This window comes from Hoplias malabaricus, chromosome 1 (assembly GCF_029633855.1).
Source record: "Hoplias malabaricus isolate fHopMal1 chromosome 1, fHopMal1.hap1, whole genome shotgun sequence".
Taxonomy (NCBI): Eukaryota; Metazoa; Chordata; class Actinopteri; order Characiformes; family Erythrinidae; genus Hoplias; species Hoplias malabaricus.
In genome coordinates, this window is record NC_089800.1 from 82,425,672 (window position 1) to 82,453,362 (window position 27,691).

A 27,691-nucleotide genomic window follows, 5' to 3' on the forward strand; every position below is an offset into this window, starting at 1 on the left:
CCCACCCCCACCTTGTTTGCTGTTGTCAGGATTTTCTGACTCTGAGCTGATCACATTAGTGAATTTATTGCTTAAGTCCCAAGGTTTATTAGTGAAGTGCGATGCTCCTAGCATTGAAACAATGCCTGTTGTATGAGGGGCAGCTGTGTTCTCCACTGTACAATGCAACCTGCAGCATTCTCCCAACAATGCCCTGTAGATTTTCTACAATACTGAAGACTCACTCTGTACATACACCTCAATAACCTAGTTTTCATTTGATGCTGTGTGTGCTCTCTCCTAAACACAGGTTGGTGGCCTGGTGGGCGCATGTGAAAAGAATGAAATAACACAGCCTTAAAAACAACAATGAAAATGTGAAAGAAAACCACAGAGCCGGCGAGACCACCACCACCACCACACACCTGGAGCAAAGCGAATAAAGCCAGCTCACTATGTTTTCATTAGAAAGCAAACTCCGGTGTGTGACTCACTTGTGCGTGTCCCCTTATGAGTAACTGCTGTTTTTGTTGGTGTTCAGTGTCAGCGAACAAAGGTTCCCGCTAAGAGACGGGGCTGATGCTGCCACGTTTCCAGCGTATTAGTTCCACGCTGACGGTTTTGTCACTCCGATTCTTAGGGATAGAGAACTTATGCAGCTTCTGCTAGATCAATGCCGCTTCTCCTGGGGAACTTTTTTTTTTTTTTTTGCATTGGGTGCAATGCAGTGAAAACATCAGAAGTGTCCTACTTTTGCGATTGTTCCTAGCACAGATGTTTAACTAATGGGGGGCCCTTTATTTTTGCCAAGAAATTAAGAAATGGCAGGAATGTTTTTTGTATTTTTTTTTCCCTCAGAGTGATTAATTACCATGCAAAATAATGATCACTCAAAAACACTGCAATCATGCGGTAATGAGCTGTGAAATCCTACCGAAGTGGGACAGGCTGCTTTTTACGACTCGGCTCCATTCTGCAGAGTCAGAACCCTGTTATGTGCGGGTAAACGAGGAGCGACTGGCCATAAAGCCTGTGATAAAAGACAATTCAAGAGTGAAAATTGCTGATCAGGGAGCGGCGTGGTGGAGGTTAGATATTCCTTCATATATCAAAATGAGACAAACGCTAATTGACTGTGTATGACCATGATCTAACCGTAGCCGCAGCGTTGAAGATATCACAAATAAATTGCAAAATCAATGAAGGAAGAGGAGCGCAATAGGGCTCTGAGAGCAAATGTTTGATAAAGGAAAGGCTGCTTGGACAGTTGGAATGGAAACATGGCATTTGCTCAGCTTGAGTACACAAACCTCTCCTAACTGCGTGGTCTGTGGGAGCGGTGGACCAGGCTGCAACATGAAGGTCAGAAGGGATGTGGATGGGGGGGTGGGGGTGGATGGGGGGGTGGGGGGTTGGCTGAGTGGAGAACAAATGGAGCCTAGATGGCTATGCCCTCGGGGAACATGATCGGCAGCCTGTACTGTGCAGACTGACAGGTGTCTGACAACACTATCTCTACAGCCCTCAAACATCCAGTGCCCTGTTAGCCCATAAACCACACAGGGCTGAAAGGGCATATGTGAGTGACAGGTCGGTACATTGGCCTTCTTCATAGTGGCTGCTCTGATATATGGCATTGTCCTGGGAGATTAGTTATGTATAGATTTTAATATAATGCATCTAAATAATGTGCATCACATTACAGCAAATGCACTGCAGTGTGATTTATGGGAGAAGTAGTTATTGATTTATTGTACACTTTATTGATTTTCGTGATACACATTCATGCTCTGATGGGCTGATCCTCTGCAGCTGATGCATACTTTTGCAGCTGTGTTGCTTGCTTTAAATACGCCCATGACCATGTCATTCAATTTGTGCGTAAACACAGTGCACAAAGCACTCAAGATGGCCACGGCCTAGCTGGACCTAATAAGCCACATTGGATTGTTTATATAATAACAGACAGGCCCCATTCAGAGTGTGCTCCTGCCTTGCATCCAATGATTCCACCAAGACCCATCAACACTCTGAACAGCTTAAAGTAGCTATGAACTGGACAAGGACCAATGATTACCAACAGTATATTATCATTGGTAAAGACTGTAATTTGGACCTTTCCCATCTGGGCACTCATCTTTATGATGTCACATTGATGTCACAATGCAGCTGATGTTGTTTATTAGCCTAATGAAAATCAATTTCCAATTATAACATCCATATTCCACTGAGCACCAGTTACTCAGTACAGACTTCTGCTACAGCTTACCACTACTGACTTTCAATTGTAGCACATAGAAAAAAAAAGTTCTATAACCACTTTATCCCTGGGTCACGATGTGTTGGGACCTTATTCATAATCAATGGCTGCATGGCAAGACAACGCTTTAGAGATGGACTGTTACAATGCAATATTCGGGTTAATCTCAGAATATTTAAAAAGCTTGACCCACAGGTTTATGACTCTAGTGAAGATAATTGCAAATAATAAAATGGAATAAATTCCAAATATTGAAAGCACAATTAATACAATGTTCAGAGCCAAAATTTTTTCCACTTTACTGAGAAAATGGTCATTTATCAGTTTAATATCTCCTTGAAAATATGAGGAAAAAAGCTTTAGTATTTCAAATTACTTATTAATTTACAACCATTTTATTTTGCTCACATACTCACACCTGTGGACATATTCACACACACACACACACACACACACACACACAGGCATGGTGAGTTTCACCCAGCCAATCCGCCTGCCAACATGGGTTTTAAACTATGGGAGGAAACTGGAGCACCCAGAGAAAACCCATACAGTCACAAGGAGACACAGGGAGTAATCCAAGACTGAAAACATAACTCTGAGCTCATTGAGCGCTCCCTGTAGCACCACACTGCCATATGCATTGAGAATCATTTAAAATACACATCCACATATTAAAATAAAATAAAGAATGAATAAATACATGCATTAATGAAAACATGCCACAATGCCACGGTACTCCTGCATCAAGCACTCTGGTTAATTTCCATTTTATCAAGGTACTAGGTCTCTCTCATAATGCTGGATAAGGTGGGAGAACACACAAATAGATCATAGACTCCACACATAATCTCTCCACATCCTTCCACAGTCTCGGCTCTCAGGTTTGGACTCTCTTTTTCAGCTCAGCCCACAGGGGTTCAGTGGGGGTTTAGGTTGTGGACTGGGTAAGTCACTGCAAAATCTTGATTCTGCAGTCAGTGAACTGTTTATTTGTGTAGATGTGGAGGTCTGAGGTTTTCTTTGGATCATTGTCCTGCTGAAAGATTTCGACATGCCCCAGTCTTAGCCTCCTGGCAGAGGTGGCCGGATTCGGATCTCAAATCTCTTGCTGTTTGATAAAATCAGTGGTGCTGTGTATCCTAAAAGGTCCCAAGGCTTTAGGAATTAAAATAGTCCCACGGTATCATAGACCCACTGGACTATTTCACAGTGAGGATGAGGCTCTTTTTTATCTTAAATATTTGCAGTGATTATTTTTTTAAATACTGTATATGTGTAGTTGGAATAGATTAGTGTGTAACACTAAACAATATTTCACAAAGCAATATTTCTGGATAGTCATAATAAGAAATAGTGCATATAACCCTATTAAAACAGCAATAGTCTCAACTGAGCCAATCAAATTGACTGTCCAGCCTGTGTGGCCACTTAAATAGTGAGAGCAAAAATGACGTGTGAGTGAGGGCAGCATGGTTTCCTCCAATATAAGGAAAGCTAATGCAGAAAGCCAGATGTTTAAAGGCTTAAATATGGACAAGAGGACAGTTTGCATTAATACTTTATGCATTATAAATGTTTTCTTTTTTCCAATTCAGTATAAGTTTAAGATAAATACAACCTAGAGCATTTTTTACTAAACATGACACTAATTCATTCCATTTTAGAATTAATTTTAAATATTACTTACATTTATGATACTATGTTGCCTTGTACTTGGCTTTTGGGTTAAAAGTTAACACATCTGGGTTAAAGTACTGTTTACCCACCTCAGTGCACAAACAGTGAGAATATACACAGTTGAAATGCTCTGTATAGTCCTTGTTGGGAACTCTGCTACAGGTTATTAGTGAATATGAAAAGAATGATATGAGTGCCCGTAGTTTGCTTTACTCTGTTAATTGGTTGACCTTTGCAACGCAGTGGACGAGCTGATATTGACTTTGTGAGGCTATAGAGAACAGAGGAAAGCAGAAATAGCTGTGTGTCAGATGTCACGTTAAAGGCCAGTGTGGGGGGTTCATTGTAGTAAGACGAATGAGACGAAAATAAATTGAAGAGTCTTTCTTAATTTACCCAGTCTGACATAAGTCCTCCTCAAGTGGTGTTTCCCAGTCCTGGAGACCTACTGGAGGCTGTGTTTTTTTCTGTTTTTTTTTTCTCTCCTCCACTCTGAGTCCCTTGAGACATATAATTAGCTTATAATTAAGTCCTTCATGAGTTAATCAGGTGTGTCAGGGCAGGAACATAGATCTGCAGAACTGCTGCCCTTCAGAACTGAAGTTGAGAAGAAACTTTACTATGAATATTGGGATATAATAACTGTACTATGAGATTTGAGCTATAACTGTTCTATGGCTGGGCGGCACGGTGGCGCAGCAGGTAGTGTCGCAGTCACACAGCTCCAGGGACCTGGAGGTTGTGGGTTTGATTTCCGCGCCAGGTGACTGTCTGTGAGGAGTTTGTGTGTTCTCCCCGTGTCCGCGCGGGTTTTCTCTGGGTGCTCCGGTTTCCTCCCACAGTCAAAAAATACACATTGCAGGGGGATTGGCGACTCAAAAGTGTCCGTAGGTGTGAGTGTGTGAGTGAATGTGTGTGTCTGTGTTGCCCTGTGAAGGACTGGCGCCCCCTCCGGGGTGTATTCCCGCTTTGCTCCCAATGATTCCAGGTAGGCTCTGGACCCACCGTGACCCTGAACTGGATAAGCGGTTACAGATAATGAATGAATAAATGAATGTTCTATGGCTACAGATCTGTGAAAACTCTACTATGGGTATTGAACTGTGATAAATGTATTTTCCGTATTGAAAATTATTAATATTAGTTGAACTGCTGGAGTGAAGTAGCTGAAATGAAGGGCACTACTAAGGATGTTGTCTTCATTTCCTTCTGCTCATATAGGAAGGCTTTACGTAAGATGTTGGAACATTGCAGTGAAAAGTAGATGGTATTAATCTATTGTATTAATGATTCCAGGTGCTAACTGGAGAAAATTCATTTTAGATCACTGCCAATCTAACTCATTTAAAAAGCACTGGATGGGGTTCTATCGATCCAGACAAATTATTTACACTGTTTAACAGCCCAGTGATTTGAGTGGTTATAATTCTTTTAGCTCTCACTTGTATTTGAGAAGGACATCTGGGGTCATTTGCAGCTCCTCCAGAGCATCTTGTTTAGTGATGTTCTATGGAGATCTGACAAACGGTTGATTACACAACATTTGAACATCTGTGTCCATAATGAACCATGAAGAAGCAGAATTGACTTGTTATAATGTGTGTCTACAAACTTTTGAACACATTAGCTATGTAACCACCCTGAGACATGCCTTTCAAAGTCACAGGGTATTGGAAGGATTGGAGGGGGTGCAAATCCTTCACAGGGTTACACACACCTATGGACACTATTGAGCAGCCAATCCACTTACCAACATGTGTTTTTGGACCGTGGGAGGAAACCGGAGCACCCGGAGGAAACCCACATGGACACGGGGAGAACACACCAAACACATCATATATATAAAACCCAAATAATTAGTTATTTAAATGACGAATGGGCCAACAGAAAGGTTCCAAAATCACATGGAATATAACTGTGACATTAAAATAAATATTTATTTTCCTTTATTTCAATTTTTGTATTATGTTCTGACTTTTTACTATAAAAGATGTGTTCACAATTGTAAAGAAGTTAAAATCTGACAAATGTCTGTAAAAGACAAAGTAAACCAATTAAAAATCACATTTACTCCCCCTGCGGCCTCTAGCACAATCAATGGACCAACATCGTCGTTCATGTTGTGAAACACTCAAAGAGGGGATTAGGAGCAAAATCACAAAAAAAACAAGTAGCATAAAGAGCCAAATCCAAGGCTCCAAATGGTTGGTTTATTTACATTGTTTGTAAACAACTGGATCAAAGGGTTTTTTACTTTCGCCTACAGCGAAGCAGTGTATTGCAGAAATGGGAATCAATGTGAATACTCCACCAGCGCAAAGCTATCGAGGACTGGCTTCATAAATCCCCAATTGTGCTTGTGATTGACAGGTTGAAGATGGAGAATATTTGCAAAGACAATTCTACATTATGCCAAATGAACAGAAAAGTGTATAAAGCAGCCATTATTACTGGAATGCATCCAAATCTACACTGCTGTTTCCATACTGCTTTTTAAAATATAATTAATATAGGTTATAGGTTATTAATTAATTCATTTTCAGTCTATGCTCAGGTAAAAAGAACAGGAATAATAAATGTATACCTATACACATTGTAAACTACATACCATGCAGAACAGAATACAATGCAGATATATGAATGATGCTTAGCTACACATAATGCAGGTCCACACATAATGCAGCATATGAATAAGAACAAAAAATGCACAACGATATGCAATGCATGCATAAACCCAATGCAGAACAATACGCTAAGCAGAACTACACTATACTGAATCAGAGCTCAACATATTAATATAAAACAATGCTTTGAGACTGTTGGGTTATTTTTAACAGCTGCTTTTGTAATTGTCCTGTGAAATGTGGTTCACTTGCTTTGGTGTGAACACAACTCTTAGTGAAAAGTAAAGGTGTTATCGACTATGCTTTACCAACTGCAGTCTAAAGAACAGAGAGGATGTGTTACCATTCCACTTCTCCTGACTCACTGGCAAGTACTTCATAAATTAACTCTTGTGTTTCGAAAAAGATAATAAGTCAGTGGTAGCTTATGTAGGTAGTATCTACACAACTGCCCTGTACACAAAAAAGTGGTGTGTCTTGCACTCTCCTTGCCATCTAACAGCCAGGAAAACATGTGACTGCATGCTTGAACTCACACATGGAGGATTCAATATGGCTGCCTGAGTGGGCCTTACTCCAGTTTGGGTGGGCTAACTGTGGCTACGCCTCTGCCCCCCACCTCTGACACACAGTGCTTGCAGTGCTCAATCATGCCTCTTTCATTTGTCTTGATGGTGCCCACACTTTGGTAACCACTGTGTTAAGTTTGATGTGTTCAGGTAAGGTCCACTTGAAAACCAGGACAAAACTTTCTATCATAGCCAACATTAACATGTTCAACAATTTGTGCTACAGTAGCTTGACTGTGGGATGTGACCACATAGAACATTTTGGAAATTTTATGATCAAGTCTTCTAGCCATTACAATTTGACCCATTGCAAAGTAATTTGGATCTCCACCTTTATCAATTTATTCCTGGTTCAAACAAATCAATTTCAAGAACTGACTGTTCACATGCTGCTTAATATATCCCAACCTTTGACAGGCTTCACTCTAAAGAGATAATCAGTGTTAACCACATTACTTTTCAGTAGTTTTAATGTTGTGGCTGATCAGTGATACATAATAGTGGAAGTGGAGAATCAGGCTGCACAACCAAACATGTGCAGACCTAGTTAATCATTCGTTAATGGGGGGGGGGGGTAAAAAATAGCTTAAGCTGGCTCAATTTACATCAAAATGTGTACGTTCAAACTGACAGTGGAAAGATATTCCTAAGGCCTATTTGGTGCATGCATAGTGTGCTCATATGAAGCTAACATTTACCTAATAAGAAAGCAATCAAGGATTTGAGTTCCCTGGGATGTGACTCAATATCGGTTCCATACATTTACACTCAAACAATGCAATGAATTGCCAAATATTAAGCTTCTAAATCTTAACAAAGGCAAGATTTTTCACAGAAGATCATTCCATTAATCCAAGAGATAAGTAGTTCTGCTCGCACGGCCTCCACAATGTACGACACAGTATTTGTGGAGATGATTGGCGGGGCCTTGGTCTCGGTTTGCACACTGCCATAATTGAGTTAGCGACAAAGACAGTGAAACTCGGCTAAGTGTTCATAATTCATTGTTATAATTGTGTTCTCTGATGTCATTCTGTGCGAGCTCCAGTGAAAATAAGCAGTGACAGCCGACAGAATGATTCACTCAGCACTGTCTATATTGTTCTGGCTGGCAGCAATCTCGGCTGCCACTGCGCCCGACCATGCTGCCTGCATATCTTTGATCACTATTCTTTCATCTTTTTTTATTTTATTATATTTTGGGGGGGGGGGGGGGAGTCGGGAGACCTGTGCAAAATAGGTATGCGCCATGATACCGTATGCGGAATTCAATCTCAGCGAGTATATGAAAAATAAATTAGGTTTCCTATCACAAACATCTCGCTGTGTTCCAGGTCCCGCCTCAGAGCTGCCGGGCAAAAAAAAAAAAAAAAAAACATGTCGATAAAAAACATTACCACATTCGTGTTGATTATCAGCCAACAAGGCAGGGACAATCACTTCAGCTTCACAGTCATGTGAGAAGTGGGGAAATTAAACAATTATCCTATTTCTATACGCACAGTGTTGTAATTGCTATTGTTAGTTACAAAAGGAACTATACTATTGAAAAATTCATGAGAAATATTTTAAATTGTTTTTTTATTTTTTTATTATTTTCTGGAGCAGTATAATGTGATGTTCCAAATCCACAGGAAAGCCTATCATTCCCTTTCAGTGTGACAGTTTTGCAAGCTTCTAGCATTGGGCAAGGAGAGGGTTATAGTACCATGAAGTAATCAGTACAGCATCACTACCTGACCTCACCAATGTCAAAGCAAAGCAAATATTCACACATCTAGCATACTTCTTCCCAGAAGGATAAAGACCAACTCTTCTTGATACCCTTAATTTTAGAATAAACACTGGGTGACTACACTCTTATCCTCTTTAGCAGTTTGACAAATAAATATGCATTAAAGCAGTCTTTAGCAAGATGAAAGGAGTTCTTCAATGGTGCTGTGCTAGGACCCCTTTTGTGAACCTGTAATTTTAAGAGGGGCTTGGGAAATAGACTGTTTGGGCCAGTAGAGGCACAACAATTCTACACACAAACTATAAGCTGTGAATTCTGCCTGATAGTTATGCGTTCATTGAATATGGCAGTTGAATATGTTCTAACAAGTACACTATTAAAAAAATTGGTTTTACTTTATATGTGTACTTTGTGTACTTTATATGTTTGGTGAAATGTGAGAATGTGTGATATATCTATATCTATATCTATATATATATATATATATATATATATATATATATATATGTCTGTGTGTGTGTGTGTGTGTGTGTGTGTGTGTGTGTGTGTGTGTGTGGTTTTATTTAGAAAATGTTTCTATATCACACAATAATAGATTATTCTATAGTTATACATCACAAAATAAGACTCTTTTTGGTGCTATATAGGACCATTTCTTTAATGAAGCACAATTTAGAAATAAAATGTACAGCACACATTCATAAAATGCATTCCTGTTCACCTTTCTCTCCACTGCACAACTAAATGAAAGAAAAGTGCTTTAAAAATGAACAGCCTAGGGAAAAAAAAACATTTTTCCAGTTTTCCCAATGGTATTTCCCACTAATAAAGCCGCTTGGCTTGATACTTGCACATCAATAAATGGTTTATGTGATAAAACTCACCCCTACACCATTGCAAAGTGAAATGGTGGGAGGTGTTCTCTATGGGTAGAGTCGGGCGAGAGGCCTGAGATGTTATAAGGTCGACTTGAAATGACACCGAGAGGTTCGATTTTTGGTTCCCTTCCACCTTTATTTACACACCAGACTTTATATTTCTATATACAATATATACATGCGTGCTCCTTAAGGACAAAAAAAAATAACAAAACAAAATTCTCTATTAGCAGAGACAAAAGGATAAAGACAACTAAATCAATTGAGTCTTAGTATGCCCTTAGGTTATGCTCCTCTCGCTACGGTCTAGCAGAGTCTCTCTCTTTTACCCCTGTGTGGTATATATATAGGTAGCCCCGCCCCTTAGAATATACCATTCCCTGAAGAGGTATAAGTTAAAGTATCTTGGACACAAGTTTCATACACAATAAAAATTAACAATGAACTAACAACTGTACCAAGATTCAGTTACAGCCATGGCATGTTTAACGTTCATTCATAATATCAATATTTATTAGATAATATATTTTCCCTCTTCTAGATGCTAGTTCCCCCTTCCCTCTGTGGAGAATGGATTCAACCAGGTAAGTAAAACTCAGCATCAAGAGATAGTACTCTTTTCCCTCTCACATGACCCGTATGCAGGTGAGTAAGTACAGGTAAGTATACATAATGGATTCTCTTGGTGCTGTGTCACAGGTACTGTACATCATCACAGTTTATTAGCACTTACCTGAACATTTTTCAGGTTGTATAGAAAGCAGTGGCTCAATAATGGTTTCTTTAAACAAACCTCAGTGTCCAAGAAAAAGGAATTATGATAATAACAACAGTGATCCCACAAAACGATAATCCATTTAGATGTTATATCAAAAATTCAAGTGAGTTAGCACATTACAGGAGTTTTAAATCTCTCTGTGAAAATTTCACACAAAAACATCTCTAAAACCATCTGTCTTACCTAGACAATGTAGTTTTCTGCCATAAGGTCCCTCTCCTGTCAAAGACGCCTTCTAGCTCACACCTCGAAGTCTTGACAAGTTGTCAGCCTGCAATGAAATTTTAGGTCAAATAATAATAATAATAATAATAATAATAATCACAATGCTTTACAATCAGAAAATTATATATATATATATATATATTAAATTTTCAAGATGGGTGGTGACCATGGTGGCCATTGTGAAGTCGGCCATGTTGGATCCAACTTTTGTTTTTTCAATGGAAAGAGGGTCATGTGATACATCACACTTAATGGGAATTTCACAAGAAAAACAATGGCGTGCTTGGTTTTAATGTAACTTATTTCATGAGTTATTTACAAGTTTCTGACCACTTATAAAATGTGTTCAAAGTGCTGCCCATTGTGTTGGATTGTCAATGCAACCATCTTCTCCCACTCTTCACACACTGATAGCAACACCGCAGGAGAAATGCTAGCACAGGCTTCCAGTATCCGTAGTTTCAGGTGCTGCACATCTCGTATCTTCCCAGCATAGACAATTGCCTTCAGATGACCCCAAAGATAAGGGGTGTGGGATGTGGTGGTGGTGCACCATCTTGCTGGAAAAACTCAGGGAACGTGCCAGCTTCAGTGCATAAAGAGGAAAACGCATCATCATGTAGCAATTTCGCATCCAGTGGCCTTGAGGTTTCCACTGATGAAGAATGGCCCCACTATCTTTGTACCCCATACACCACACCTTACCATCAAGACGTGCAGCACCTGAAACTACGGATACTGGAAGTTTGTGCTAGCATTTCTCATGCAGTGTTGGTATCAGTTTGTGAAGAGTGGGAGAAGAGGGTTGCATTGACAATCCAACACAATGGGCAGCACTTTGAACACATTTTATAAGTGGTCAGAAACTTGTAAATAACTCATGAAAGAATAAAGGTGTGATATTGTCTTGTTTTCCATATTGTTGCATTATTCAGAATGTTGATGACCACCACAGAGCAGGTAAGTTTTGGGTGGTGGGTCATTCTCACAGCTGCAGTGACACTGACGTGGTGGCGGCGTGTTAGAGTGCGTTTTGCTGGTAGAGTGCTGCTGGAGTTTTTAAACTCTGTGTCCACTGTTGCTACACAATTTGGATTGGTTGTTCAAAGTGCACAAAGGATGCTGTCGCCTGGACATTTTTGATGGATGGACTATTCTCAGTCCAGCAGTGACACTGAGGGCTTTAAAAACTCTAGCAGCACTGCTGTGCCTGATCCACTTGTACCAGCGCAACACACACTAACACACCACCGCCACGTCAGTGTCATTGAAGTGCTGTGAATGAAGCTCCTCATAGCACATCTGAGAACAAATCCTGCTCACTACCCATTTAGCACAGGTTACTGTGTTATATATGTCTGATACATTTTGACCAAATGTTATTTATTCCTTCTTTGCCTGTAACCAATTAATCTTTTTCAGGGTCACGTTAGGTATGGAGCCTACACAGAATTGCTGTTCATAAAAAAGGAAAACACCTTAGACAGAGGGCCAGTCCCTCACAGGGCATGGTGTCTCACACACTCACACCTGTGGACGAATTAACACATTCACACAGCCAATCAAATTAACAACATGCATTTTGGGACTGTGGGAAGAAAGTAAAGTTCCCAAAAACAGTGGAAAACACACACAGACAGTGACCCAAGGCAGGTATTGAACCCACATTAACTGTAGTGCCACCGTGTCACACACTAAATGTTATGATCCACAGATTAAGAGTGCAATGACACGTAATGCCAGTTCTCCAGGAAGTGTATCTACCAGGAGCCTCACCCTCATTCTTCATCTGTAAATACCTCAAAATATGTCTTTACAATATACGTATTTACAATACATTCCCTTATACATGATTTCTAGGAACAACCAAGTAAAGGTTCAGATGTAGCGTTTTGATTCGTGTACAACAGTACAATATATTGGGTGTCTAATAACACATAGGTGTTCTTTAGAGCCATGCACCTGTCACATTGTGCAGCAGTTGGATCAATGGGGCAAACAAATGGAGAATCTATTCAAATAAAGCAGCCAAAGGTGTGGTGATAAGATGTTTGTGAAAATTAAATAGTTGCAAAAAAGAACCTCATGGGCCACATTTACACTCAGCACAACGTCTAAACCCAGAGCAATCAGGTGATCTGGTAATTCCACCAGCAGGCGCACAACAGAGTATGTGCTGGAAATGCACGGCTCTGGGTTGAAAGTAATATAAAACAGAATGGCTTTAGATCAGATGGATCGTCATATTCATGTGGATTTGAAGTTAAGAGGCCTATTTGGCTTTGACTTTATAGCCTTTTGTCCCTGCAGGCCAACCAGCTTTACGTTCTCTCCAACGGATTGGGGGATTGATTTCCATTTTCACGTTTCTTTTTACAACCAGCCATAGCAGGGATGATTTTGCCTTTTTTTCCTTTCTGTGGTATCTACATTGATACTGTCTTTAAAAAACAACTTTTAACATTGATTCAAACATTCTGCAGCAGTATATGCTTCTAGAAAGACCTTTAATCTTTATTTCTGTTCTAGAAATGACATGTTTGGGAATGGTTCCGTGTTCAGGCTCCGCTTTGTTGTTCAAGCCATTTCCATGATACTGATTTTGTATGATAGGATACTTCCACCAACCTCTCTTGCACATGGCTCACAGTTAAAGCATTAACTAGTAACTCCAAATGTGTTTTAAAGTTCACAAACGAGTTAGCCATAGTCGCTAGTTCTCCTACTTTCACTTATCACAGAACTACCTGAAACACGGGTGTGAGAAGAGAACAAAGCTGAATCATACTGGATTGTTGTTTCCCTCTGTATTTGCGGAGAACATGTGCTTTCACAGTGATGAGGTATAATCTGTGCTTCTGGAAACTGAGCGTGATCGCTTGTCACAGCTGCCCAAACAAATTCACCCTCACTCCAAAGAAATGTTTTTATGATATGGCCACTGAAAGGGAGAGGGCGGCAGCCATGATGAGGGCGAATAATAAGAGGAAGCGCAGTAATATCCTGTCGCTATTTATCTCTCTCCATCTCCCTGCCTTTCTCTCAGAATCCCGTCTCTCTTGGAACACATGCTCGTTCACTCATTTTGTCCTCATTTTGCAATTCTTACCCTCCTCTACTCCTCCCATACACACACACACACTAACATAGCTTATTCTTCGCACTGAAATCGAAGTATTCATGCTTTTCCACTCTCTCTAGCTAAGTGGGGCACCCATCTAATAAATTCTAACAAATGCTCATCACTTCCACACAGAAATAGTCAATTCTAGGGCACAGCTCTCATCACAGTGCTGCTTACCAACAATAATGTCCTCAGAGGGACGTCCATTTATAGAAACCAGGACCGTATCAGATGCAATTGAGGGTTCTGTAATATTTAGGCTACAAGGACAAAGATAAAGGTGTGCATTAGCAAAAAAGCCAAAGGTATAAGTACCCTGTCAAAAGCACTACTATAATAATATTTAAAGACAATGGCCTACTCTCCAGATCACATTCATTTATTTTCTGGCACCTTACACCATCTTCTAAAAGTGCTTTATTCACACTTTCAGTTTCTTATCCAAACAGCCAATAAACATTATTTATTAACTTTTCACCCATCATTTCTTTTCCACAACCAGTTCATCTCAATCAGGGCTACCATTGGTCCCAAGACAAAAGAACACTCACAGCTGGGTGGCAGTACCTGTAGCCCCACCAAGGTACCACACCCCATTGTTCAACTGGGACTTCTGAAAACCACATGGGACCTGGTAGAGAACCAAAGCTCATCATATGACCTGTATTTAAAGTTTTCATATTTAAAGAACAGGACAATGTCTAACTATATTCTTCCTTTAGACTTGAAAATGTTTGAGAAATTGCAAGCAAACAAACTTCTAAGACTATTGAAATTGTGTAATATTGAAGGTGTGTAAAATAGTCCTGTTTATTCCCTTAATAGATACATCAAATCTTTTTTTTTTCAATGTTTTCTGTTGAGGGGTCATTTCTGACATGTACACAGCACCGTCTGTTAAAATATATCTGGATGCGCATAGTTTGAGGCACAACCACATTATTCTGCATACAACCACCTGTGTGTAGATATTTACAGATGCCCAGATACAGGAGGTTATATACACACATCAGGATTCGTGAGCGAACAAAAGACCATCTCAGTCTGTTGATGAATTCTAAAGAGGACGCTGGGTGGGACAAAAACAAGACTTTATGCAAAGCAGTTTCCTCAACAATCAATTTACATTTCTTTAGCTCGGAGGCCCGACTCCATCATTTCCATAAGCTGAAGTTGCACTCAAATCACACTTCCTCAAGCTCTGCCTGTCACACTTATTTTTCCACTTATTTCTTGTACCCCAGTTTAGATCTGCACGTCTGAATCACATTCCCGTCTCGATATCCCCTTACCGTATTCCTGCAGTCAGAATGAGACGGGTTATGAAAAGCTCTTGAAATAGAAATGACTTTCGCAATTCTGAATCTATTCGGTGTCATCGCTCAAACGTGATGCTTTCTTGGAAATGTATGAATTTCTAAAAGAAATATTTGCAAATCCCAAAATGTTCCTAATTGTAACTGAACTGCCAGTGTTGGGTAAACAGATCAGCAGCAAGAGGGAAAATAAAATCAAACCTAATTGAGAGCCCTGACCTTTTCAAACGCTGTGTGGAGATGAATGAGAAGAGCACAGTAATGCTTTCAATGACAGCCTGTGACATTTGCATTTAATATAAACAAACGCTGCCTCTTTTGGGCACGGGAGATTTGAGATAAGTGCTCAAGCCTCGAGAGAACTACGGAAGAACAAACATCAATTAAGACCAGACAAAGCTTAGAGTAATACAGAGGATGTGTAAACTGTAAACCATTGCAATACTGTAAAAATGCTGTATATTACAATGAGTTCATTCATTCATATTCTATAACCATTTGTCCAGTTGCACTGGGAGGAACCTACGTGGAATCACCAGAAATCACTGGGTGCAAGGCACAAAGACATTCTGAAACCCAAGCAGACACAGGAGGCACCAAACTAGAGCTAAAACTCACAACCCCAATGCGCTGGGCACTAATACATCACAGGGCATCACACACTCACAGAGTCCTTTACACACTCACGTGTGTGGACAATTTCACACAGCCACTCCATCCACCAATATGTGATTTTGAGTTGTTGGAGGAATCCAAAAGAACCCAGAGGAAACCCATGTAGACCCAGGCAGAACACACCTAACTTCTCACAGACTGAAACAGGGACTGAACCCACAACATATAGAAATACAAACAACTTGTTTCAGTTTTGTCTATTTTTTTAGATTTTTTTTTACAAGAAGCATATAATGCAACCAGCTTCCAAGAATAAACCTGGTATGTCTGAAGAAGTAACCCTGCTGTGTATCTTAAAAATGGAATCTGTTCACTAGAGACTTGAGTCATCGACTTCGACTCTAGTCATATACTGAGCAACTCATGAGGGGAATTAGACTCAAGATTCCAAACAAAACATTTGCCTGAAAAAAAACACAATGACCAGCTTTTGCATTACCTCTCAGCTTTGAGGTAATTATATTCGGTAATTAGTGCAACACATTCCTCCTGCAGCTCATGGAGATGACAGTTTTAAGCTGACTTTCATTCTAGAAATCCGAAAGTAAGACGGACAGGACGGCATGCAACATGCTGTAAACATAGTGTTTAAGGGAAAGCTGCAGAACAACCTGAAAAATCTGGCTGGCTTGTGGTCTGTACAGCATGTGTGCAGTGTTCTTTTAATGGAAGCTGTCAGTCACATTTGATGTTTCAGCAGGTTACAGATCACCTTCAATAAAACATAAGCTTTTAAGTGGAAAGTTTGAATATGTTCTACAGGATCGACAGACTAGTCAAGTTATTTGGTCTCTTTCCTTTGAGAACTGCTTTAACGTTATGTAGTCCTTCAGTTCTGTCCTCCAGACTGTAGGTTTTTCTCTAATAAAAAGCGTATTATCTGAATCTCTGGAACCCGAAAGGACTCAATATCCGCAGTTAATAATTCTGCTAAAGATTCAAACATGAACCTCAGAGACTTATGTCTCATCTCAAAATTCCCAGTGTGGCGTTTGGATATCTCTTTTGTATGCTAATGTACATTTACAGTGTCAAGCTCAGTCGCTTGGATAAGACACAACTGCAGGTCATGTTTACAAACTACCACAAACTGCCAAAGAACACTTGCTGATGACACAGGCATCGAACTTGTACCTTTGCCATAAAAAAACACTGATCGATGCTCTGGAGCTGTCTATAGTCACTATGCCTAATGTGAAGCCTGACTGGAGCAGTATAAAGTTATCCAGCATTGGGCGGTGGAGCAGTAAACTGTTATCTGAACAAATGAAACTCAGTTCAGTGCTTTTTGTATTAGTTCAAGATGGGTTTCACCTAACATCTAATATCTACAATCAGTACCTGATCTCACTACTGTTTGTGGCTAAATGATTTCAGATCATCACAGAAATGTTCCAATATCTAGCCAAGTATTATTCATCCAAGAGATGATGCTATTACTGCAGACATTTGGGGAAATTACCTATTGATAGCATTGAATTTGGGTAAATGTATCAATCATTTTTTGACTTAAGTTATATGGGGGTCTAACAACCAGTGATAAAGGGATTACACTCACACAGTATATGCAGTATATGTATACACATACCTATGTATCCCTGTAATTTCTTTCCCCTTAAACCAGAGGAAGTCTAAAACACTCAGTGTGGGGGACCTCCAATCTGAAGGAACAGAGATGGCTTGCCTTTAAGTAAGGAAAGCCCTCACATCCTGTACAACCCGAATATGCAGTTTCAAGCTCTCCAGAGGTGGTATGTGTTCAGGGTTTGCTTCGCGTCATGGACCAATGCTGTACTGACAGAACAAACACAGTTTCACCATGCTGAGCAACACCGGTTCACACACCGCCTCTGGAGAGAGGATGGTTGTCTCTTGTGCATTCGGGATTGACAGTGTTAGAGGCATTCCCTCACTTACAGATATGGCTACCCTGGTCCTCCAGGTTGATATTTCCCTTTTAGGTTTAAAACTTTCTCCCCTTGTCGCACACAGTGTATTACACTCTAAAAAGTCATTCTGGTGGCCTTCAGAGTTTTGGTAACATAAATAATATAAGTGTTGTTTCAAGACAATTTCCTGTCTAACCTGAGCTCAATATATTCAATTAAATACTAAAAAGCAAAAATCATTTTCTGGCAATGCAGTTATTTGTATTGGACAACGCCATTTTCTCATTAATTTGCTTTCTCCCGCTCACTCGGACAAGATGAAGTTTACCTGAGAAGGCTGCTTCAGTTTGCTCCAGACACACCTTATTGTGGATAAGGCACAAAAAAGTTACCAGGGTGAGTGTTATAACCATTTTCATGACCCTATAGGTGGTTTATTTTATTGGTGTGTTTAGGTTTGAACATTTTTCTGTTGTGTTCATGGTCTATATTTGGTGGATATAGGCAGAATTTGCCAGCTAGCTTTTCTTAACTCTGTAAGAGACAGTGTTACAACCACTAAGAACACTTTCATGACCCTGAGGTGCTTTTGTAATTTAATCATTTCCCCTGCATTGAGACTTAAGGTGCAACAAGTTAAACAGAGGAAGAGGGAAACAGAGGAGAGAGAAGTTAAGTTTCTATTACTGTTTTTATGATCTTTATGTTCTCATGTTCTTGCATATATATATATATATATATACACAAAATATGTGTGACAATATGTAAGGACAAAAAGTTTGGTAGATTATTTCTTTGTTGTAACAATGCTTCTTGGCAATAAATCTTATTGGAAAGCCTGTGAATTTCCCTTTTAAATGATGTTACAGGATAAGCAAATGGCACTAGAGGTATGTTTTAAAACATATATTAAAGAACACTGAAAAACAAACATCAAAATACTGGTATCCTCTGTAGTGAGAGGCTATGCTTATGAACCCTGTGGAAGATGAGAGCATTCTGACTCTGTAAAGAAGGAGCAGTCATTTCCCTACAGCCGCTCAATTTCACTATGTCAATGCAGGGGGGGAATATTAGGGTCAGCGCTTCTGCAGCATGCAGCCAACTGAGATTCAAGCACAAAATAGGAACCCTGTCACCACCCAACAAAAAAGCATGCCCACTCTCATTAGAGAAGGAGCCTGAGGTGACACTGGCATCTAGTGAAGTTATGCTGACTGAATTGAGCAAGAGAGATGTCTTATTTTTTACATCAACTTGGAAGTAAGTCTAAAAATATATTGAGCACAGTGAGTACAACTGCTCAGAAGCACACCACATCTCCAGCATCGTAAACTTCGGCTGAACCATAAAGCATGCCCTGGAAACACAATCAGAGTAATCAAGCTCACTGCCACAGACTATAATCTTTTATTAATACTGCTCTGAAAAATATTACATTGATGGACTGGACAGAGGGTACAACACTAAAACCACAATCAGAATAAAGGGAAACTATTTATTTTCCCATTTATTCGTTTTCTGTAACAGCTCCACTCTGTTCAACAGTGGGTCATCATTGGGCATGAGGCAGGAACACCATACATCTCAGAGACTGTCAGAGATGGGATTGAACCCACAACCCCAGGTACCTGGAGCATACCTGTTACTTGAGCTTTGTTAACTTTCAGCAGCTCTGTATACAGGAATTTAATTGCACACACATATTGTATTATAGACCAAGAGAGTGCATTGCTCTGGAGCATCAACACACACTGCTCAATAATGAGAAACAGAGGGGTCTGAAGCTCCTCAGTATTCAACTGGAACAATGGAACTGCATTCTCTGGAGTGATGGATCAACATTAAATTATATTGTTAATAACACAGTTGATTTCAGAATTTTGGAATAAGTAAAACCACACATTTATCCAAATGACTGTAGTTATCCCTTCCACTCCTTAGGGGTTGTAAGTGTTTTTTCCGCAATCTGGAAAATCCACATATAATACACATTTCATGCATCCACGAGTTACAAAACATTAGATATCTCTACATTTATAGTCTTTGTATGTTGTCGGCTGGCTTTTTTTTTTGCAAACTATTGAATTATTTATGGTATTAATAGGACCGATATATCTGTAATATATTTACTGAACTCAGACATTAAAATGGTGAGGGTGTGTCATTAGAGATTGATGTCATAAAGAAGTTAAAGTATACACTGGCATCTCTAACAGCAGTGCTGCAGCCAGTGTGTCATTCTGTGAGGAGTTTAGTTCCTGAGTCTACACCCACCACCAACAACCCCACACACCCATTAAATCACAGTAAAGTTTGCACACCCTGGGTTGCTAGGTATGACACGAAATAACAGACACAATCATAGGGTGCTATATTCACAGAAGGTATCAGAGATAACATTAGATTCTCCCGGATGTAAAGAGCCTTGGCTCCTTCTTAATATCATCATGACTGGAGATAAAGAAAGGGGAGCTAATTTTCTCCTGAAAAAGCAACAGCAAGTCATTTCGAAAATCTATAAAAAGGGGTAAAAGGTGTAAACCCTTGATTGTGTTTTAAACAAAGAAATTGAGGAAAAATGGTTATTCAGCCTTGTGCAGTTACATATTTAAGGTGGAATGGAGCTTTCAAAAAAGAGCTGGTATATAACACCAATATTATCTTTGTAAACTGACCCATTGAGTGTGGAATTAAATGTTTTAATATGAAAACTGTAAGGTAAAATGACATATATTGAGTAAGGAAAAATCAGGACAACCGCGACCCTGAATTGGATAAGCGGATACAGATAATGAATGAATGAATGAAAAAATCAGGACACACAACACCACAAGGCACTTCTAGTAAAATATTTAAGGTGGTAATAGAAAGTAAATGCAGGAAAAAAACATTTTTGCTAGAGTCAGTAGATGTTTTATTTTAATGATGCATGTTTCTGCGTAAATATGTTGATTTTGGTGATTGCTCCTTTAAATAATAAAATATGCAGATATTATACAACTTTGCTGGCCTCTGTGTGTCATCTGCAGCTTCCCCAAAAAACCCCATTTAATTTCTTATACGGACACACAGTTTATAAAACCACGATTGGAAAAGTCACAACGTGGAAGGGATTACTGTAAACAGCTATTACTGACCACTGGCAATGACCCACATTTTGATCATTGTTAAGTCTGCTGTCATATCATTCCCACAAGGTGCTTGAAAATGTGCATCTGACCTCTGTAGCCATGTCAGATCTATAGCCCTGGCCTGGCCTGAGACATATTTGCTGTCTTACTGTTAGCACACCTGTGTGACACCCCTGTAGGGACGTGTAATCACATTTTCCAGTTGGGAAGGGACAAGTGCCCCAAGATAAGAGCTTATCATATTCCTCCATGTTGTCATTACTCGGTTCTTGCTCCTTTGGCCCAAGGCATGTCCACTTATCTGGTCCAGGCAATTTGAGAGGGACTGGTGTGTTAAGTGCCCTGTCGATCCTCTCTTGCAATGAAATGAGTCACTAAAAGATCATATTCAATCTCACTCAGGCATCCTGAACAAACAGAAAGAAAGGGCCATTGCTTCAGCCAGGAAACAATGAAAAACTCACTCAGGAAGGTTTTCGCTAACTTGATTACATGAAGAGGGCCATCTCTGTGCAAATCCAGTTGCCGAAGGCTCAGTATTAAAAAATTCAAAGAAGCAATATCACATTTTTAAATGGGACATATTCCAGTCTATTTCCCACAAGCTAACACAATTCCCTGTGGTTTTAATGAAATGTCTGTGAAATGCTTTGTCAAAATAGCACAAGAATCAAGCACCACTGAATGCATTGTTTCATCAGCCAAACAGAGTCTACTAGATAAATAGAATAAGATGTATAAGGGCACAAAACAAAAAAATAGAAATTCATAATGGGCATAAAAATATGATAAAGGAATATACATAGACAATAATATAATCATATATACATGTTCAAGGTGCAAAAACCTGTGCAAAAACACAGAGCAGGGTATATTTATGTTTTTATTTTAAATGCCTGATTAAATGAATGCCAGGTATGTGCCCAATGACCACAAGTGCCTGCTCTCTACTTAAGATGAAGCAAAAGCCAGAAGGATTCATTCATTCATTATCTGTAACTTCTTATCCAATTCAGGGTTGCGGTGGGTCCAGAGCCTACCTGGAATCATTGGGCGCAAGGCAGGAATATACCGTGGAGGGAGCGCCAGTCCTTCACAGAGCAACACAGACACACACTCACTCACACCTACAGACACTTTTTTGAGTCTCCAATCCACCTGCAACATGTGTTTTTGGACTGTGGGAGGAAACCGGAGCACCCGGAGGAAACACGGGGAGAACACACCAACTCCTCACAGACAGTCACCCGGAGCGGGAATCGAACCCACAACCTCCAGGTCCCTGGAGCTGTGTGACTGCAACACCACCATGCCGCCCGCCAGAAGGATTCCTTTTCTCCAATTTTTACTGACGTAGGCAGATTTAAAAAAAAAAAAAAAAAGCCTGAGCATTTGGGCATTTTACAGTGTGGGTTGGTTAATGTACTAATTTGTTGATTTGTTTTCCTTCATAATTTGTCTTTTTAGTATATATTTAGTATGACAGTCCAGGAAATCAAAATGTAATTCTGTAGCTAAATACCAAACTGACTAAGCGCAGTTGCCCTAATGGAAGCTAAATTCACCTTCTCGCTGCAGTCCTGGTAATTCTAACTCTTTCCCACAAAAGTAAACAAGAGAAACAGCAAGCTGAAGTCCTGCAGTCTTCTCATAATTGCCAAGGTTCCAGCCTCATGGCTTCACTGCACAGTTTCTTACTTATTCCCAAGTCAGAGACAAATCAGGTTTGACGTTATTCTGGGCTCCAAGTGGCTATTATCACAGAGACCGAACTGCATGCAGCTCCTTCAAAAGCCACTAAAGTCATAAGCAGTAATCACAGTGTGGACAGCTACATGTTGATGCAATTACAAACTCGCCAGCTTTGACTTTTTCAGAACGTTTCCACAAAGGAATCTGCAACATTGGAAAGTGGCCGATGAGAAAGCTGAGAAACCACAAGCTCCCTTGCACAAACGGAATGTTATGTAAGGTCTGTGAGGATGTCTAGTTCCCAGAAGATATTACTGGTATTTAATGTAACGATATCTGACGGGCTGCAAGGCCTCAGCAGCCAGTGAACAGAGACACTGCACTTTACTCATCAGTAATAAGTGAGTGATAATATGCTAACATTATTAGTGTAACAAGTTGTATTTTCATTTTTCCCCAAAGATGATTTCATAATTAATACTAAATAATGACATGGAAATTTTACCTCTAACAGTTTTGTAGGTGTATGGTTTTGACCCCACAACACAATGTGGATTTAAAACTGTCAGCTTGTAATGATGGAGAGGAGTAGTTTGGGTGTGGTCCTTCTACCACACCATAACAACACAATTGTGACTGCTGACCCTCTGCTGTGAGACTACTACTCAGTAGAACAACTACCTAGTGCTATGGGTCTGAAAGAATGTGAAGCTTACAAGAAACCATTACTGATGGAAAAAAAATAATAATAATAATAAAAAAAGGAAGATATATATATATATATATATACCATACCATAACCAAAAACTGATGTTGTTTCTTTAATCAATGGACTGGCAACCCCAGACCTCAGAACTTTTAATTAATTAATGATTAATCTCATTGTCCCTTCTATGACTGTGGGGAACTGCATTTCTCTCTGTTTTTTTTTTTTTTTTTATGTTCAGAAGCATTGCGTCTTTTAAGATGGAATGATATATTTGTTTGTACGTCTTATATATCCTGCCCACAGGCTAGTTGGCTTAGTTGTCTAAAATACTCCAGATGTCTTTTCACTCTACTCTAGAGAAAGAGAGAGAAAGCTTAGCATACCAGATGGAGACAGTTTGTTTTTTAGCCATTGACTGACATTGGCTTTGTCAACACATTAGACTGCTTTCAAGCATGCAAACAGATCTGAGAGCGGGCAAAAGGTGAGGAAACACCTTCTGAATTTTATACAATGTTATTTGGTTGCCAACTTGAACGTCTCCTTTACGACTGAAGCTTCTAATAAAGGCTATATAAATGTAAAATAAAATAACCAATTTATGATTAAAACAATGGAATTATATCTGTATTAGTAGTTTAGATTATAAATATAATCATAAAAATTATGTTAAAATGCCAGTCGTTTTATATGTATTTTTTGGGAGGGAGATACATGTATAGTGTGATATGCATAAAATTGGTCTTTTTTATTTTATTATAGTATCTCAGTGTAGTTTTGGTGATTTTTGAATTTGTATCTCTCTTAAATTGCTGAGTAAAAGTTTCAAGGACAGCTTTAGCATTGGTTACAGAATCTTTAATAGAGAACATGAACATGGCGCTTGAGAGAGAGAAAGAGAGAGAGAGAGAGAGAGAGAGAGAGAGAGAGAGAAAGAAGAATCTATAAAGCATTCATATGAGTAAATGTAGTTGACCTAAGTATATGATGCAGCACACAGACTGATGCAGATTTCACAACGTATGTTCTTCTTTAGTACTTAGTTTTTGGGTCCAGATATGGTATGCTATATGTGCTCTTAAAGTTAGGATGCTAATGAGAAAAGAACTACACCAACACTAATGACTCATAGAATTTATACCTGATTTTTGGTAGAAAACTGAGGCCTTTGAGTTTGTACTAGTCACAAAAGAATTTAAGATACCATGACACTGGATGCACTATAGATATATACCCTGTAATGCTCTTCGCTTCAGCAGAAATACTGGATGAGAGGCTGTTTTCAAGGGGTGTTGGTGAATATGAAACAAAACGTCCAGGCCACTGCATGACAAAGCACAAAACACATTACCCCCTCAGTTCTGAATATAGAAAATATTGACAGATGAGTGGCACCTATGACATAAAGCTCATTAATGGAACTGACTCAGTGCAGTGACACGTTCTCCTCAGCCTTTGTCTGAAAATGATAAAGAAGCTTCCATTCCCATTTGCAGCCCATCTACATTCAATCAATGGCCATTACGGACAGTGCCCTGAGTAAATCTAATGGACAGTTCAACAAGAAACAGAAGCCAGAAGCTATTTGATACCCCAGTAAATCTTCAGTGCCACAAGAAGCTAACTGCTAGCTCCCTGACACCACACTATTCATGATGGAATAGCTCTTATGGCATCTTTGTTTTCCCCTTGAGAGTCTCGTGTACGCCGATAAATTTGTTCTGTTCCTTTGGGGATTGGTTGGGGATACAGCGCATTAATTCTTAATCAACCATCAACCATCAGGATAGAAATCAATGGACTCATGACAAAACACACATGATACAGTTCTAGTGATGCTGAAGCTTTGAAATGATATACACACACCTCTGAAGACGATGATGCCTTTACTTTTGCTGGGCATAAACCACACAGTTTTAGCCTGACAGCTAAATCCAGAGGGATTTCTATCAGAAGGGAGCTACATTAACTGCACGATGACCGGGTGTTGATATTAAATACACATGGCAGTAAATACACAAGAAAATGGATACCCATGACTCTAGCTAGACATGACTACGAGAAGATACATAGGTGGGCTTCAAGTAGACTGTAAGTGTGAAACAGTATTAAAACTTATATCACAACTATATTGGTCGTATTATCGTGGTTATTAGTATTATCACTTTTTAACTGCTAAAACATTCAAAAGGTACCTATGCACAAATTGAACTAATTTCATTATGTTTTAAAGTGAACACTCAAGTTTAATTGAAAATAGTGTAATGCAGTAAAAATCATCTGTGAAATTAAGATAGTAATCATTGGGTTTTGTTGAACAGGTAAACAGTAGTTTTAAACTGCATTTTTGTTGTTTTTGTGTCAATATTTGCTGCACAAGCAAAACTAAGGTTGCTTCTTTCAAATTTGCTTCTAGAGCATAAAGAAAATGCATTTGAAAGTAACATTAAACCACTTAGATTTCAATTCTAATGTTGGCAGCAGAATGTCAGAACTTATTCACAATTTAATGTGGGGCACTCAAATACACAGATCAATCATAACATTATTACCACTCACAGTCCATTATCTCAGCCCCACTGACAGTACAGGGGCACTTCAACAATTACAGACTGTAGTCCATCTCTTGCTCTGAATAACTTGTTTGCTCCCTTTCACCCTGTTCTTCAATGGTAAACATTCAAACTCGTGCAGCACTGCTGTGTCTGATCCACTCAGACCAACGCAACATACACTAACACCACACCACCACCTCAGTGTCACTGCAACACTGAGAATGATCCACCACCCAAATCATACCTGCTCTGTGGTGGTCCCGATCACAACAGGTGGCCCTGCATCAGTGACAGGGTAAAGTTAGTATGCCCATATATGTAAACGGTTAATACCTTTGGATATGGCTTTGTTCTCAAGGTTGCCCTGTCCTTGAATTTTGTCTACATAAGCCTTTGAATATAACTTTTTTGGAGCCTGATATTCTATGTAGGGAAAATGCTATATACAGGGGATCAGTATGTAAACTCTCCTTCGTAGAAGGGCTTGGCTGCTTAAAAAAAAAAAATAATAAAATTGAAGCTCTGATTTGATGAGTATGACTCATGTAAAATAAGACTGGAAAAGTAAGGTCAGATTGAACTAAATGGCTTTCCGTCTATGGCTCATCACCCTACAGCAGGTGTTGAATATTTCCTTTAGCGTTCATTAAGCTGTAACGTTGACATAGGTTTGGTCTAAAATGCGATGTTAAAACTGAGATCTACACACAATCACATTACCTGTTTATTCGGTGGGGGAAATTGCCTGGCTCTTAGATGACAATTTGTATTTGCCCCTGGGCAACAAACACACAAACATCAGGGAAATGTGGCAGCAAGGTAGGCTTTGTGCTCTCCCTGCATGTAACATTAGGCTGACATTTTAGAACTGTGGTGCTTCATAAGAACACCACACAATAGCTTTCAATCTATTACCACATTTTCTCTCTCTCTCTCTCTCTCTCTCTCTCTCTCTCTCTCTCTCTCTCTCTCTCTCTCTCTCTCTCTCTGTTACACACACACACACAAACACACTTCCTCCAGCTCTATGTAAACCATTTAAACCTTGAAAAATGACATGTATAGAGAATTACCTCAATCCAGCATGGGGGATGAGAAAGCGAGGTATATTGATGTGAATGTTTAGTAGTTTATCTTCTAAGCTGCTGCTATTCTGCAGTTTAATGCCTGGTCTCGCTCTCCTGCTGAAGCCCCCCTCAGATCAGCAAGCATTAGGTGGGGAATTTGAAGCCACAACACAGTTCATCCCCCACTTCTCCTACTGTGGTTTTGGAGAAAGCTCACATCCCTGCAACTTATAAACATATAAATGGCTCATCTCATCACTCTAAGCGTATTTGGGGAAACATCTCCTAATCTTCCTTAGCGTTTTGATAACTTGCTTTAGAGGATCATTGGCAATGTGCTGCCAGTTTCCCTGTGTGCGCAGCGCATTCTCAACCCACTACATTCTTAGCAAACATGGTTCTATACAGCGCCAACAAAACAACCCCATATCTCCATAAAAGCTGGCTATTAAAGACAAAGGTTCTATTTAGAACCATTTGTATGCTTAAAGGGACAATGGTAAATGTTTGGTATTTTTGTTTCTGGGCTCCCACTACAGCTGCAGAGTGAAATTCACTTTTATAACACTGTCTTGAAATCAAATGGGGAAAGAGGAGGGAAGGGTGTGGTTTCCTACCCTCCCCCAAAAATGACACAGTGCAGTTTTAAGGCATCACAATGATTTTTAAGCTGTAACCTTAAGGTAAAAATACTAACTAGTGTTTCTTTAAAGCAGCGTTTCTCAAAATGTGGGGTGTGCTGCTAGTGGAGACCAGAAAAGTTTAGCTTGCCTGGAACCAAAATATGCTTTTATTCACAAAC

The 27,691-nt window shown here is 39.6% G+C and overlaps 1 protein-coding gene across 2 annotated transcripts in view; it reads right to left on the reverse strand.

The window, feature by feature from the left end:
- LOC136709678 (leucine-rich repeat and fibronectin type-III domain-containing protein 2) overlaps positions 1–27,691 on the reverse strand; it is a 233,306-nt gene that overhangs the window by 92,797 nt on the left and 112,818 nt on the right. For both annotated transcript variants that reach the window (XM_066685106.1, XM_066685097.1), the window contains exon 3: positions 10,687–10,774. The gene's annotated coding sequence lies outside the window, so the exon portion shown is untranslated. The remainder of the gene's footprint in view (positions 1–10,686; positions 10,775–27,691) is intronic.